The sequence below is a fragment of the Hyaena hyaena genome, unplaced genomic scaffold, assembly GCF_003009895.1.
Source record: "Hyaena hyaena isolate Hyena2069 unplaced genomic scaffold, ASM300989v1 scaffold_805, whole genome shotgun sequence".
NCBI classification, from domain to species: Eukaryota; Metazoa; Chordata; class Mammalia; order Carnivora; family Hyaenidae; genus Hyaena; species Hyaena hyaena.
Genome location: NW_024081439.1, coordinates 855910 through 873428, shown reverse-complemented (window position 1 = coordinate 873428; position 17519 = coordinate 855910). Strand labels below are relative to the sequence as shown.

Sequence of the window (17519 nt, the reverse complement as noted above, 5' to 3'; positions counted from 1 at the left end):
GATCTAGAAAAATTTATTTATAAGGAAACATATTCAGCTGCCCCAAGCCAATCTATCAAGCTTTATTTATGCTCCAAGGCTGATAACATTAAGCAGAAATTAGGAGATTGGATATAGTCTCTTGAGTCTGTAGTTCACCCTAGGTTAAGACTATAAGATTTCCTATATTGCTAATTAGCAGAGTGCTTATGACAATGGTAGTGAGCAGTATCACTTAAATTCTTAGGTTAGTATATGATCAAAAGGACTCTCAAGACTGAAAAAAAAGATGACTGTGTTTCCCAGACTCTTAAGGAATGTATAGCCACCAAAATTACTACCAAATGAATTGAACAACTAAGTTGGGACAACCCAAAAGAATACTACAAACCTTCTTTTATGGCTGGTCCTAAAAAGTTCAGGGGAAGCTTCCCAGGAAGTTGATTTGAGGAGGTCCAAATTGACTATTATAAAACTTGTCAATTGTCAAAGAACTTGGTGACTCATCCAATGTTCATTTTGCTATTGCCATCTATACGTATGGTATGTTTCCTTTTTAATGTTTTATTTTTTTTTAATTTTTTATTTATTTCTAGGAGAGAGAGAGAGAGAGACAGCATGAGCAGGGGAGGGTCAGAGAGAGAGTGAGTCACAGACTGAAACAGGCTCCAGGCTCTGAGCTGGCAGTCAGCACAGAGCCCGACACGGGGCTCGAACCCACGAACCGCGAGATCATGACCTAAGCGAAAGTCGGATGCTTAACCAACTAAGCCACCCGGGCGCCCCCCTTTTTAATGTTTTAAATAGGAACATTCACTGCTGCCATCTTTCCCCTCACCACCATTATATATTGGACTGCACTGGAAGAGAATGCAAAGTCCATATGTTTTGTGTTCTTCAAGAGCCATGTCTGGGTCTGACTGAGTCATCTAGAGAAGGAATCCTGAGTTGCCGAATTTGTAATGATCATAACAGTTCTGTAATTAACAAAATACAATCTTGAATTTTCTCATTTTTAGTTGGGTTGAGTAGATTTGGGGTCCTATATGGAAAGGGTGAATCACGGTAAGCAAGGGGTCATTAGAAATTGAGTATGAAAAAGAGGAAATGCAGGTGATACAGGCAACCACAAAATTTAATATATAGTGGGGAATTTTTTAGTTGTGGAAAATTTCCAGATTTGGTTCTAACATTTCTTCATGATCTGATATATTTTTGTTTATTTACCACATGACCCCAATTCTTGGCTCTAGTAGATCAGCTAAGCAAGTACTTATCTTAAGGCTTTTCCCAGACTCTACCTCTCACCAGAGATCAGTCTAAGGATGAACACCTGATCCAGGCATGATGAAATGAAATATAAAAGACAAAAATATGATCGTAACAATCCACCAGAGAAAAGAATGTTGGATTAGGAGTAAGGAGAGTCAAGTTCTAGTCATAACTCTGTCCGTATATTCAGCCTGGAACAAGTCATTTTATTTCCCTGGACAATAAGTTTCTTCATATGTAAAAATGAGAGTTTTGTACTAAAAATACCATTATTTCCCAATGTGTCTTCTACAGAATGTTAATGAGCACCATACAAAGAAAAAAAATAAAATTGTGTTGGTCAGATCTATGTTTACCAACATTTCTTTGCAGTAGGACTTCTCAGAACATTTAATTTTAATAATGTGCTTTGTGAATCTTCTAGAAAGACCCAAAGAGGCAATTTCTTTGGTATCATAACACTTTTCCCCCCATGGAGCCTTCAGGAGACAGTGTTTCCATGGGAGGCATTTTGACAAGTGTGGCTTAAAATCTTTTCTGAGATCTTTCTGCTTCATGATACCATGGATTTAATGATCGACATTCACTGTCTTATGGCACAGCCCAGTGGGGAAGAGACCTTTTATATAGTGGGCCTATATAGTTTGAAAACAGCACCTTACTTCAGTCAGAAATCTTGTAAGGCACCCAGATGTGTTGCTTGCACACTGCCAAGTAGGCAGCTTGACTGGATTTTTGCTCAAATCAGGCGAGCCTGTTGGCATTGAGTAGACACAGAGAGAGCGTGTGCATTCCTGGGCTCCTTTTCCATTAGCCACGCAGCAGCTGAAGCTCATGGCTAAACTGTTCTTCATCTTAACTGGGCATGAGTCCAGAATAGAGAAGGGAACAGAAGGAGTGGTAAACTCCCCCTTTGGATCTGAAGGACAGCAAGCTACTACCCATTTTTAACTAAAGCAATTCTAGAGCATGTACCCAGGATTCCAACATTTGGAGGAATGTGAAAGGCCATCTGACCCAGCTACTCATTGGATACTTGACTTCTTTTTGCCACCGTGTTAGACATTTCCATCAATAGGAGACACACTAACTATAAATCAAAACAAGGCACTTAAAGAGATTTTAATAGTCAGAAAATACTCCTTTATTTTGGGTTACAGTGTGACTCCTTATGGCTTTCACCTGCTGGTGTAGTTCTACCTTCTGGAGCCATTCAGAATGAGGCTAAACTCCTCTTACATGACAGCCATGAAAATCAAAAGGTGGGGCACTTTGTAGTTCTGAAGATCAGATAAAATGCCAGTGAGACTCTTTGAAACTGTTCAATGGCATGACAGACACATATAAAATATTATGTTTAGTATGTTTTATAGCCCTTTTATATCATCCTCATCTCTTCAAGATTGAGTACACAAATTCTTGCTTAAGTCATGGATAACTTGATATTAAAATAATACCTCTATAACTAATTGTATGCAATGTATATAACATAATGCTTTTGTTAGTGTCTGAGTAAATATTAAAATTGACTTTGAGCAAGAAGATAGACATTTTCAAATGCATATGCAGCAGCTGAAATAAAACTACTCTGGTAGTGAGTTATTGTCTGAAGGTGAACCATATAATAAGCTCTGTAATGACCAGTGGGTAAAGCAGTCAGAGGAGGGGCTTCACAAGGATTTGATACAGGGCACTGCTTGATCTGTTGCCAGCTTGGTCACAGATATCGATTACAGTAAATTCTATGAGATATGCATATCATTAACTTAGTAACATAATATTTTGGTCTCAGTGGTGTTTCTCTTCAGTGTATAAATGTTGCTAACATGTGTTTCTGCCAGTGAGAGAGTTTTTTTTAGGTGAATCACCATAAAATTTGGGGGTAGTAAAGAGTTTTCAAATGTTTTAACTACAGAAACTAGACATGCATTAATCAATCCTTTTGAAGTTCTTCATGAATCACTTTATACCCTAATGAACTTGAAGAAAAAAAAAAAAAGCCTAAATGCCTATGGTTACATTGAAGAGTTGTTCTTTTGGCTAAAGCTCTTCTCAAGATCCTAAATGCTAGCAAAATAGCAATTTAAATGTTTTTAGAATCTTCAGTTTAAAAGATTTTACTTTTTCTGTTCAGATAATTCAGTTTATTTTGAACATGTCCTGAGGAAAACATAGGCCACATGAGTCTTCTTTCCATTTCAACCATTTTAAGAGATTATCTTTCTAGAATCAGTTGTGTTATCTCAGAAAGGGGTTCTTTGTTATTTTTGTAAGTAACTTACCTCAAACCACCATGTTGTTTACTGGAGCACTTTTGATTAATGATTTCTCAGAGATAAAACTTACTCTTTATACCAAGAAATTTGTATACTTTCTAAGAGATGCTTTGACATAAAAAATCTTGCAGACTCTTTGGTCTTCATTTTTATCAGAAATTGAATTTTGTTTGTTGGCATGGGACTGAAAACATCACATAAAATTACCAACAGTGACTTGAAAAAATATAATATATAATAAATATATCTATTTAATAAATATATTAACTATATAATAAATAAATGTTTAAAATATTATATAAGAAGCAACATGTATCTAAAAGTTGAATAGGTCTTCATCATTATCTGTGAAATTTCCATCCAATGCAGGAATATAGAGTTCCTGACAAATAAATATCCAATCTTCTCCCTCCCTTCTCCCTTCTTTCCTTTTTTCCATTCATCTGTTAAGTTGATATAGATAGATACATGATGGATAAATAGATATTTAGAATAGATGGATGATAGATAGATGGATGATAATTGATAGATAATAGATAGATGATAGGTAGATAGGTAGGTAGGTAGATAGATAGATAGATAGATAGATAGATAGATAGATAGATCTACAGGGCAGCACAATGAAGGCAGATGTTCATTTGAACATTTACCAGGGTTCTTCCGTAGGGAAGAAACCCTGAAACTGTGAAACTCAAAACTTATATAGGTTGGTTGGCAAATGAGTCCATCTTCTTTTCCAGGAAGTTCTTCACTCTGGAATGTAAACAAATCTTCTCTGGGGAAGAAAGGAGAAATTCTCTGGGTTTTTACTACCATAGAATGTAAACAAATGTTCTGGGGTAGTTAAGTCTTGACATTTACTCATCAAATACTATCTCTCACTTCTATCTCTCATGTTTTCTTTCTTTTTTTAATGTTTATTTATTTAGAGAGATAAGGAGATAGAGAGCAAGAAGGGGAGGGGCAGAGAGAGAGAGAGAGAGCGTCCCAGGAAAGTTCCATGCTGTTAGTGCAGAGCCCAATGCAGGACTTGAACTCATTAACCGTGAGATCATGGCCTGAGCTGAAATCAAGAGTCAGGTGCTCAACTGACTAAGCCACCTAGGTGCCTCTCTCACATATTTTCTATTCAGTCAGGCTTCAGCAAAGTTTATCAGTATTCTGTCTCAGATAGCCTGGATCATGCAGAATCATAGAAATATTCATGTGTCCAATCAGCATTCATTCATCCATGCCACCAAAGGCTCTTGAGCTCTTGAGATCTTCCGATGCCCTGTCTTCAACCTGAGTTGATGTACAGCGGGAACAACTGGACAGTGAAGATACCGTTATTGTTCTTCGTTTTAAACTCCCCCTCCCCCTTTTTGTATACATAATATGAAGCGAATGAGGAGACATTGCTCTAACGGTAGAACAAGGAAGGAGAGAGAAAGACCTTAATTTCTGAGGGGACAAATCTCCTTCTATGTGGAAAAGTAGACCAAGAACTGTTATCAAAAGTTTGTCTGTGTTATTGCACCTGACTTTAGGATCCAAAAAAAAAAAAAAAAATTTTTTTTTTTTGCCACATTGTGCCTTTCCTCCTAAAATTGTATAAGTTGAACACAATACTAGTACCTGTTTACACTGTGAAGTGGATATTGTTACAGAGAACACACCGGAGGCTTTCTCACTGTTAAGCAAATAATGCCTTGTGAATGTATGATCTATGGAGAAACCCCTGGAGTTTTACCTGCTGATGCTGTCTGTGTTGTTGGAGAATAAATTTTGGTTGTTGTTTTTTCTTTCCCCTCCTCCCCAAAAAACTGTTTCCATGTTTCTTCTACATGGAAACATACAACATATATTAAAGGTATAGAAACATAAAACACAGCCATTGCCCTCTGGATATTCACAATATGGTGTTTGTTTCCTTCACTGAACAGTGTGAATGTGAAGTGGCAGGGGTTATTACTTCACAATGTAATTCATTATATTTTTGAAATGTTCAAATTGTTAACAAGTTCTATGTTACATTAAATAGAAGTCTAGTTCTCTGTAATTTCAGTTCTCTTATTGTTCTTTTTAGACCCACTAGAGAAACTAAAAAAATCAAATTTTAGCTCTATTGGTAGTCAGCTATTTGAAGATCTTAAAATGTGTTCACTGTTTCTCACCCAAATATTTTCTCTTCTATGCTAAACATCTCTAGATTATTGAACTGCTTTTTTTTTATTAATAAAGCTTATTTAAAGTGTTTATAAAAATAATTTCTAGGGGCGCCTGGGTGGCTTAGTCGGTTAAGCGTCCGACTTTCGCTTAGGTCATGATCTCGCGGTTCGTGGGTTCGAGCCCCGCGTCGGGCTCTGTGCTGACTGCCAGCTCAGAGCTTGGAGCCTGTTTCAGTCTGTGACTCCCTCTCTCTCTGACCCTCCCCTGCTCATGCTGTCTCTCTCTCTCCTAGAAATAAATAAAACATTTTAAAAAAATAAATAAATAAAATAATTTCTAGATATTTCACCAGCCTGGTTATTCTATTCAATATGCTTTATTGTCAATGATCCACTTAAAATATGTTTCTTAAAAACTATTTCAGGCATTTTCTGACCAATACTAGATACAGAAATGAAATGATTACCTCCTTTTATCTGCATATGACACACCTATCTTGATAGCCTATCACATTACTAAATTGCTTTTCAGAGCTGTCTTTTTTATAATTACACATATTATTTATTTATAAAAGATTTTATCTCTATTTGTAAATACTGTTTAGTAATAACCATTCCAAAATAGTAAAAAAAATATTATTCAGAATTGTTATTCTGCTAAAGTTATTCTTGATAATAGTCACCATAATCCAAACATATGCACTTCTTCATCAGTAAGTCTGTTGAATAGAAAGTTGCCTATGAGTATTGATTGACCCAGCTTAATTCTACTCCTAATGTAACTAGACCAATATAGTTATTTCAGTTATTAGGTTAACCCTATTGAATATATTCATGGTTGAAAATTATGTGTATTTTTTAAACAAAACATTCAAATTTATTTTCTCTTTGTTTAGTCTGATTTTTTAAAGAATTTTTTAATGTTGACCTATTTTTGAGAGAGAAAGAGAGACAGAGGATGAGTAGGGGGAGGGGCAGAGAGAAAGGGAGACACAGAATCTGAATTAGGCTTCAGGTTCTGAGCTGTCAGCACAGAGCCTGATGCAGGGCTTGAACTCACAAACTGCAAAATCATGACCTGAGCCAAAGTCAGAGACTTAACTGACTGAGCTACCCAGGCCCCCCTATGTTTAATCTGATTTTATATATATATATATAAATATATGTGTATATATATATAAAACCGCTATATATATATATATATATTTATATATATATATATATAAAACTGCTATAATAATTTAAATTTGAATCCAATTTTCTTTTCATAGTAGAAATGTAAGAACTGTCTAAGGTAAACTGAATATAAGAATTACTCTGAGATTATGAAAAAATACTTCAAGCCCACTAGCACAAAGATTTAGAATTCACTCAACAGCAAATATTTTTAAAGTATTTGTATGTTAAACACACTGTTTTGGGGAGTGGGGATATAGAGAAATGTGTCTGCCATGACGGAGTTTACCTTTTAGTGGTGGAGGCACTAGATAAAATAAATAAAGTGTATTGCATGTTAGATAATGAAAAATGCTAAGGGGGAAAACTGAAGCAGAGAAGAGAGAAAGAAGGGTAGAAGTAAGGTGTGGCAAACTGAAATTTTAGAGAGGTTCAAAGATCTCCTGGATGCTGTCATCGTAATGTTGGCTTCAATTTCAAATTACAGATCCCTTTGAAATTAAAGGAACGATTTTAAGAAATTTTCTTTAATCATTTAGTTTGTTGTTGATGTTTTTTCTCAATTCAGAAATCCTCTTTTCTCTTCTCTAGGCTCTCTTTTCCTCCCTCCTCACCAACTCTGACATTATAAGACACAGTTCATGTGGGAAAATCTAAGGTCCCCATTTGATGGTAATTCTTAATTTTGCAAATGGACACAGTCACACTAGAAAAAATATTTCAGTCCAAGAAAGCAAGAATGTGTGCAAATCTGACAACTTGGAATTAAAATGAGGAAATCCCAGATGTTCTGAGGCTGTTTGTGTTCAGCCATGACAACAATGAAATTGATTCAGAAGCATTTGTCATTGTTTTATCCAAGTGTGGCTTTCCCCCAACACCATCTAGTGCTAAGCAGTATATCCCTGTGCTCTCTCATGTGCTCAGAAAATGCAAGTGAATTTAACATTAGCCTAAACAAGTCCAAACAAAGACAACTGGACATCAAGTGATATTGCACATTTTATTCCAATTTGAAAGCAAATCGTTTTTGAGTTATCCCTCTCCCTGGCACAAATAATTATAAGTTGATTAAATGCAGATATGTTTGCAAGTGATGGCATTGGCTATTTAATACTTTTTTGGAGAAATAACATGAACATGACTCTTGATATTTCAATGTATTCGCCTGTTGAAATTCTGCACAACACCTCATCTCTGAGGTCACATCCTTTTTGTCCCCATGCAGCCTATGCTGACCATACCAGTCTACCTCAAAATCTCAATCCTCTCTTCCACTGACACTTGCCATACATGGGTTTGTGAAATGTTTATGCTTTGCCCTATTCTTCTATTATATAATATCCTTAAAGATAGACTTTGTTAATGCATTTTCTGTATCTTCCTTGTATGTCACACTGAAGTCTTGCTCAACAATTACCTTCTTGATGATGGATTGGTTCTTCGTCTTACGTTGCTTTTGGCATGGTAACAGTGCAGTTTAATTGTTAATGGTTGGGAAATGACAGCAAAAACTAAACCAACTGGAGTCCTGAAATCAGGGATGTGGATGGGGGTTAGGAGGGCACAGGAGGCTTTTAACCAAGTCTTCAGGCAATTGCATTTCCTAACAAGGGAATCACAGACAGCCGACAGCAATAGGTTCAGCCTCGGTCAGAACACTTGTGCTCTCATTCTCCTCTTACCTGTCTTTTGCCTAAACCATGAGCAATTTAGGAAGAACTTCTGGCAGGATTCTAATCTTCCAGCCATACTGACACCTTCAGGAAATAGTCATTCTAGTGCCAAGGCAAGCCATGACTCAAGTTGACACAGAGAATCATCCAAAAGTAAATATGTATTGGAGCTTTGATATATGATTTGGTTTTCTCTTTGCAGAGTTACCTACTCCCCCATAATATTTAACTTGGACTCCTATTTATAAGGTGGAGTCTCAATGAAGTGCTGTTCTCAAGACCTGTGCTTAAGAGAAGCTCTGTAAAATTATTACTTGAAAATACAGAATATTTCTTCTATTGAATTCTATTTTGTATTAGAATGAAAAATTGCAAGATTCCATTGTAAAGTTGAACATTTTCAATTCTTAATCAAACATGTGGGGAGAGATAGTTGGCCAGGGGTACTGTAGCAGGGCAGTTCTTTTACTTGCCTCGTTCCCACTTGCCTCTTCCTCCATTTTTCCCAGACTTGTAGTCTATCAACACTTCCAACCCCCTCCCTGGATCACACTATTCTGTGACTGCTTCCTTCCCTATGAATCCCAGGCCCATATGCACCATCTGACCATGCTCTTCATAGGACCAGTTACTGCAACCTGCGTTTCCATAAACATGAGCCAACTTTTACCTGAAGATTCTCAATCTTGATTTAACTTCGTCATTCTCTGTCTCATTCCTGGAAGCTTCGCTTTCATTCAAACCTCAACTTATAAAAAGAATAGTCCACAGTGCTTCCTGTTTGCATTCTTTCCTTTTTTTTTTTTCTTTTTTTGAGAGAGAGAGAGAATGTGCAAGTGAGCAAGGGGCAGAAGGAGAGAAAGAATACCAGGAGGGGCAGTGAAAGAGAGACAGACTGAGAGAGAGGGAGAGAAGTGGGGCTCACCCAAAGTGGGGCTCGAGCTCACCCACTGTGGGACTCGAACTCATGAACTGTGAGATCATGACCTGAGCTGAAGTCAGATGCTTAACTACTGAGCCACCCAGGCACCTGCTATTTTTTTAATTTTTTAAATTTAATTTTTAAAAATTTTACTTAATTATACATATTGGAAATGCACAAAGCATGGACAGCTGGATAAATTTTCATAAACAAATCTCCACCAGCACCAAGAAGTCCCATCTGTGGTTACTGAGTCATTAACACTCAACGTTTATTCTCTTTAATAAACTTTTTTTAATGATGAAATACAACATAAATACAGCAAGGTGAACAACATATAAATGTGCAATTTAAGGAAATATGATAAGGCTACTGTGTAACCAGCATCCAGGTAAAGAAATGAGATACTGCCAGGTGCCCAGAAGCAGGTCAATCCCAGGCTTCCTCTCCTGCCGAATCACAAGCCATTCAGGGAGAGCCATTACATTGGCAATTTTAGTAATCACTTTCTGCTTGTCTTTACATTATTGCTCTCTATGTCATTATCCTTAAGTAAGAAAGTTTATTTTGTTCATTATGTGAATGGAATCATGTACTGCATATATTGGAGGATCTGACCTCTTTTGTTTAGTAAAAATTATGTTAAAGATTTAAAAAATTATTTATTGTTATTTTTTTTGGTGAAGAACTAATGCATCTCTTTCATTTTTGTTCTTGCTCTGTGGCATCCTATACTTCTAAAGCACACACATTTCTACATGGTACAAATATGAGCATAAAATTGCTAAGGCATGAGATATATAAATCTTCAACTTTACTAAAAAATGACAAACTATTTCCCAAGGGGTCTGGCCAAGTTGTGTTGCTCTAGCGGTGAAAGAATTTACTGGTTGCTCCACATTCTTACCACTTGTTTTTGTCAGATTTTCTTTATTACTGTTTAGCCAATCTAATGTGGATTTACTTCGTTTGAAAATTCTTTTCAAGCTCTTTCCCTTTGTTGTATGAGTTTGCTTTTTGTCTTTAATCTTCTGCTTATAGGTTTGCTATACTTCTTTGTATATTCCAGATATGACCTCTTTGTCAGTTGTATGTGCTACATATATTATCTTCTGTGGCCTGTCATTTCATTTTCTTTATTAAGTGCTTTAATAAGCAAATTTTTCATATTTCTAATATCATAAATGTATTGTTTTTATAGTCTGCTCCTAGTGCAAATACCCGATTTTATCTGTACCATTTCTTTAAAACACTGTTATCTCTCTGACTCCTCTGCAGTTCTACCTTTGTCCTCTTTAGGGGCCTGTATCTGTGTAGGCCAGATTCCCAGTTTTCCATCCTATGCCATTCAACTCTTTATATGTTCCTGTACCAATACCACACTATCTCAATCACTATAGCTTCATGAATCTCAATATGTATAAAGCAAGACCTCCCTTACCTACTCTTGGGTGGGAAATGTCTCAGAGAAAAGATTCTTGAATGAGTTTCCTGAGATAGTATAGGTATTCCAAGGCAAGTAACATAATGGTGATGGAGGTGTTGTACACCACAGAATGAGGATGTACTATATTATCTCTCTCTGTAGATATAGATACAAATATAAACATAGATGGATATATCATATTGGATAAATTTTATTAATATATAATGTTAATTATTAATGTAATAATAATATCTAATAATTGATCATTTGTATGCATCTGATAATTTCAATATCTGAAACTTTATAATTGTGTATTCATTGAGTACAATTTCCTTTTATTCCTCATCATCTTTGCTATGTGCTAGATGATTTATGTGAAGTAACAATTTATAGAGAGAATTATTGAGGTTTACAATAAGTGAACTTATCCAGATATGATTTCATTTCATTCTGCCAGGCTGCTGGATCTCTAATATTTTAGAATCACCTTAAACCAAGGTCCAACTGATATTAAATAGTCTAGTATTACCTGTGAGAATATTCAGTTAGCTCTCACCTTACTGTAAGGTGATTCTTTTTGGCAGGTTTTGGGGGGATAGTGAGGGAGTGGGGATGATTGTCTTCTGCTTTTATTTCCGCCCTTCTTACCTGTAAGGCTATCTTAATTCAAATTCAAATTGTGAGGATCAACAAATGCTCTCAGAAGAAAACAATTTAAGGGCTCACTTATTTCTCCATGTTCCCTTCATTTTTGCTAACATTTCCTTATTTATACTCTTGAATTCTAATTTGAAGATGTTTTTATTTCAATGCCCACTTAACAGTTCTCAGTGGAAAGAACGAACCAAATGACTACTATTAACTGTTTTAGATTTTTAATTTTTTTTTTGTTTTTGCATAAGTGATATATTTATCTCTAAGTTCTAAATTTGACCGATCTTGACAGATTGCCCCACACAGAGTCTGTCCCAGCTTGCAGTCCTGCCGGTAATGCATGAAGGTGCCTCTTTGCCTCATCTTTATCTACATGGTATGCTTCCTGACTTTGGAATCTTTCATAATCTGGTCATTTGATGTGGTTTTAATCTGCATTTCTTATAATATGAGTAAGAGTGAACATTTTTTATTTGTTTATAAGCAACTTGTATTTCATGTTTGTGTTCTCTCTTGTATCATTTGCTCATTCTTTCTGATTGATGATCACTTTGATTTGTAAGAGTTATTTTCAATAAAAGGAAATTACACATATTTGATGTTATTATATTTTCACACTTTTACCATTTATCTTCTGATTTTCCTTGCAGTGGTTTGGTCAGGATGTAATATTTTAATTTTATGTAGTTAAATTTATCAGTGTGATTTCTTATGGCCTTTGTATTTGTGTTACACATATAAAGGTCTTTTATACACTGAGATTATAAAATAATTTCCCTATTACTTTTATGGTTTGACATTATTTTACAGTGCAGCCTTCAGTTGTCTCAAATTTATTTCAAGAATTGAGATATGCATCCATTTTTGTCCAGACGGTTTCCCCATTATCCAAGAACCATTTATTGAATCTTTTGATTTCTCCCCTACTCATGTATATTACATAAATAGCATAATGCCACCTCTATCTTATCCTGAATCCCTATGTATTTCAATTTATTTCTAGATTTTCACTTATCTTTCTGCTCATGTGTTAGCAGCATCTTATTTTAATTGTTGAAAATGTTGATACTTTCAAAATATCTGAGGCTCTGTCTCCTCAACAGTACTTTTTTCCTTGAATTTTTCTTTAATTTTTTTACATATAAACTAAAACTAGTTTCACAGAAAAAAAAATCTTTTATTATTTTTAGTGGAATCAAGTTATATTTGTAGATTAATTTAAGGAGAACTTATATTTTTATGTTAAGTTTTCCTACCCAAGGACATGATATGCTTTTCTATTTGTCTAAGATTTCTCCATCGGTACCATTTTAACATTTTCTTCATATAGATTTATGGTGTTTCTTATTAAATATATTCTTGAGTAGGACCTTACTATTTTTTTCCTAAAGAAATTAACTACATGCTATGGCAATTAAAAACACAGCCTATGGATTAAGACTCCCTAAATTTAAAATATACGTCTGCCACTTATTAACTGTTTGAACACAACCAAATTACTTAAACTCTGTTTGCCACCCCTTCCTCATCTGTAAAATCCATGAATTAAGCTTATGAAAGCACTTAGAAGAGTGCCTAAACATAATAACATTCAATATTCATCCAATAATGACATTCAATATTAACTCTTACTGTTGCTATTACAGATGAATAACTTTGTCGATTAAATCTTCCAACCTTTTATTATTAGAATAAACAGAAATGATTTGGTTTTTTGTATATACTTTGTATCTATCCATCTTATTAAATTATTTTTTAATGTTTATTTATTTATTTTTAGCATTGAGAGGCAGAGAGAATGGGAGAGAGAGAGAATCCCAAATAGGCTCCACTCTGTCAAGAGTGCAGAGACTGTTGCTGGGCTCAAACTCATGAACCATGAGATCATGATCTGAGCTGAAATCAAGAGTTGAATCCTTAATTGACTGAGTCACCCAGGCGCCTCTAAATTATTTTTATGTTTGCAATCATATTTCTCAATGATTTTCTAAAGTATATAATCATATAAGCTTCAAGTCATATTTCATTCCTTCCTTTTTAAAATTTTATATTCTAATTTCTCTTTCTTTTCTGTTTACATTGACTAATATATCCAGAAAAATATTTAAACCTTTAAAAGATATAGATAATAATCACAATCTTTCCTCTCTCGAATTCTGAGAGTACAGTTTTTATCGGTAATCTGCTTAAAGTTTTGAACAGACTGTTTTTCATATTTTTTTCAGGACCTTCTTCCTACAGTTATCCTCAAATGTACAATCTTCCCAGAATAATCTTCTTTATTTTTTAAGTTTATTTATTTATTTTGAGAGAAGGGTGGGGAGCATGAAGGGAGGAGGGGCAAAGAGAGGGGAAGAGAGAGAATCCCACGCAGGCTTCTCACCATCAGCACAGAGCCCAGTGCAGTGCTAAAATCCACAAACCATGAGATCATGGCCAGAGCCCAAATCAAGAGTCAGATACTTAACTGACTGAGCCACCCAGGTGCCCCTCCCAGTATACTCTTCTTGACCATTACTTCTGACTCTACATATCATCCTGGAATAATGTTATTCAAATTCTTCTAGATTTCCTACAACTTTAAATCTACATGTCCAATTCCCATTGGACATTTCCATCAGAATCTCAGAAATACTTAATATGACATGCTCAAAGTGGAAGTCATCCTTACTTGTGTACACACACACACACACACACACTTTCCTTGATGGCAACCAGATATATATAGTGAATAGAGCTAGAAACATAAGTTTTATCTTCAATTTATTTTTCCTTACTGCACCCCAATTCAATTGACCATTCAGTTCTATGTATTGTAGCTCTCAAGGCCATTCCTTCTTCTCTAGCTGAAGTTCTTAATTTCCTTTCACAGGGTCTATTGCCACAATCTTGTAACTTCCAAGGAGCATGACTAACTGCCCCAGTTTCCTTGGAATTGAGAGTTTCCCAGGATGTGATACTCTTGGTACTAAAACCAGGAAGTCCCAGGCAGAGTAAGATGAGCTCATCACCCTATGCCCTGGTTTTCATTATCATCCCTTTTTTTTGTGATTGAAAGTCTAATGTATGTTATGAAACTTCTCCCCAGAAGTAGTATATAGGCCCACACATTTTTGCATTCAGTTGTAGGAGTTTAACAGAATTTTTGAACCTATGGTTCAACTGCTCATGGATTTGAAGGATTAAATGTGAGGTTTTAACCAATCCTCCATGTGGCTGCCAGAATGATGTGTCTAAAACTACAAATCTGACAATGTTATTCTCCTTTTAAATATATTCCAATGACTCCCCATTGCCTACAGATTGAACATAAGTTCTATAACATAGATAGAAGACACTTTGTGATCTGGGACTTATCTTCATTTATCAGTGTACCTTCTGGGACTTTATTTCTTAATAAAGACCCCACACTCTTGTCATATTAAATGACTGACAACTTCCTGAAGGTGTCAAGCTGCTCCATGCCTATGTATTTTTCACTACTCATCTTGTGGTGTATAATATCCCTGTCACCATGATCACATTTGCCTTAGAACACCTCCTCTGTCTCGGGAAACTCACTCGAGGATCTTGAAATATTTGCCACCCAAATTGTTCTAATAAATTAAATGTCCCTTTCTTAGTTCCATTACTGGAATTGGTGCAGACTTGTTACAACACTTCTACTGAAGTTATATTTTACAAGCTTTTCTCTGCAAATACATCAGGATTATGGATCAGGGATAGTGTTGTATCTTACCGTTCTTTCTATCTCTAGCATCAAACAATGCCTGACACATTCTAGATAATCAATAAATGATTGTTGAATAAATTAATGAATGGACATGTCAGGAATACAAAGATCATCTTACTCATGGAAAAGCAATTAACAGCAATAATCTATACCTTATTACTTAAAATTGTGTGTACTTTAGAGGTGTGTGGGTGGCTCAGTCTGTTAAGCATCCGACCCTTGATCTCAGCTCAGGTCATAATCTCATGGTTTGTGAGTTTGAGCCCTGTGTGGGGCTCTGCACTGACAGCACAGAGCCTGTTTGGGATTCTGTCTCTCCTCTCTGCCCTTCCTCTGCTTTTTATCTTTCTCAAAATAAATAAATGGCTTAAAATATTGTAGTTTTAATAAAGATTGTGTGAATTAACTAAATGTCACCCTTACCAAGTTTCTCATTGACATAGTGGCATGTGATACCCTATGCCTCTACTATTAGCATTCCACATATTTGGAAGGGAAAATGCAATAATGAACCCAAACTGCTGTTTTTTTATACATTGCAGCTGTGACTTCCCTAGAGGTCTCATACTAGACTGGCTCCGAAAACCAGTCCAAAGTAGTTTATGAGAGAAACTTGGAAAGATCATGGCAAGTAAAACAAAAGTGATTTCCAGTGCTAAAGAGTTACATTGTCCAGGCACATAAAAGTCATCTTGGTAATAATTTCCTTAGGTTCCTACTGTATCAGAACTCAAATCCCTCAAAGAGTGTTTTTATCATTCTGAATTCTGATTTTCAAATCATTTTAAAATGAGGTAAACATGTAAATGAAGGTACACAATTACATGTGTGACTTTAATAAAAATTATTCTACCCTTATTAGTTCCTATGATTTCCAATGCATTAATAGCACACAATTCATTAAATGCAAATAGAACTAAATTTGTAACTTTATAATTTGGATGAGCTCACAGTTTACTTTAGTTCCATTCTGGTGGGCACTGTTATGCTTCACTAATGAGCTCTATGTTGCCCTTTGTTGTTTGCCTACATTTCCAAAATGCTAGCAAAACAAGTTGGAGGGCAAAATAGCTAATTAACTCTTCTGTTTTATTCCATGATGAGACATGCCTCACTGCAGATGAGTGTTGGCAGGGCAGAGGGTAAGGACTTGGTAAAAGGTGAAAGATTTATGCGATCTGAAGAGAAACCAGAGTATAGAGGGTAAGGACTTGGATATTCACAGGAGTCATTAGGAAATGTTACTACTCATTGAGAAATCAGTGTTTTCAAGAAAGAGTTGAGAAGAAATCAGCTAGTAGATGTCAAGTACAAGTAAGCAAGATGCAGGTAAAGAAACTCTGGTAGGGAAGCCATCAATTAAGAAGAAAGAAGATGTTTAGGATCAAGGGCACAAAAAATCTGATAGTTAAAAGATGAGCAAGACATCTCAAGACTAAAATCATAAATTCTAGTGCCAGTTATAGTCTCAGTGTCAACATCATCTTTACTTTCTACTGTGCTCTACAAATTCAGGAATCATCGGGAAAGTGCTAATTAAATGCTAATGTCCACTTAACATTATATTCTTCTTCCACTTGGACAAGCTTAAGGATTGCAGCTTGTAATGGGACAGAGGACATGGATGGCTTTACCTCCGACTCTTCTTGTTCTTCCCTCTGTATTTAATAGCTCTTCTACTCTCTACAGTATTGCTGTAGCAGAGGGAAATGAAGACAAACAATAGTCTGATTTTTCCTTGAGCTGGATGGCTTCATGCATTCTATTTGGTAACTGGTTAAAATGTAGTCCTGGAAGGCATTTGGCTGACTCTTTCTCTCCAATGTGGCTTTGTGGGTTTTAAGGCATCTGCTCTTCTGCTGACCCAAAAGATACGTCTTTATGTTAGGTGATCAACAACTCCCACTTTCCATCTGAGGATACATTTCCAACTTCTTCTGCTAAGTTTTGCTCACCTCTCTTGTCAACCATGTTGGTCAGGAACCACGCAGGATTCCTCTCCCATGCCACTGCCATTCTCTACAGGAAAACACTTACGGCTTTTTTGCCCTGACAAACTCTAAGAGCTAGGCTGGTTCCCATATTATCACACTGTTGATCCCACTGACAGAGCAATTGGCTGATAGAAAACAGGCTCCAGTGTATGCTTGATAAACTTCTCTTGTCCATGGGTCAGATAGCAGTCTTGTGTCTCCGAATGGCAGAAAACAAATTCATGGTTCTCTGAAGGCACCCATTAAAGCACCTTTCTCTGT

At 35.8% G+C, this 17519-nt stretch overlaps 1 pseudogene; it reads right to left on the bottom strand.

The window, feature by feature from the left end:
- The window catches only part of LOC120221739, a 31488-nt pseudogene extending 14208 nt beyond the window's left edge, over positions 1-17280 (bottom strand).
- Positions 17281-17519: the final 239 nt, after the last annotated feature.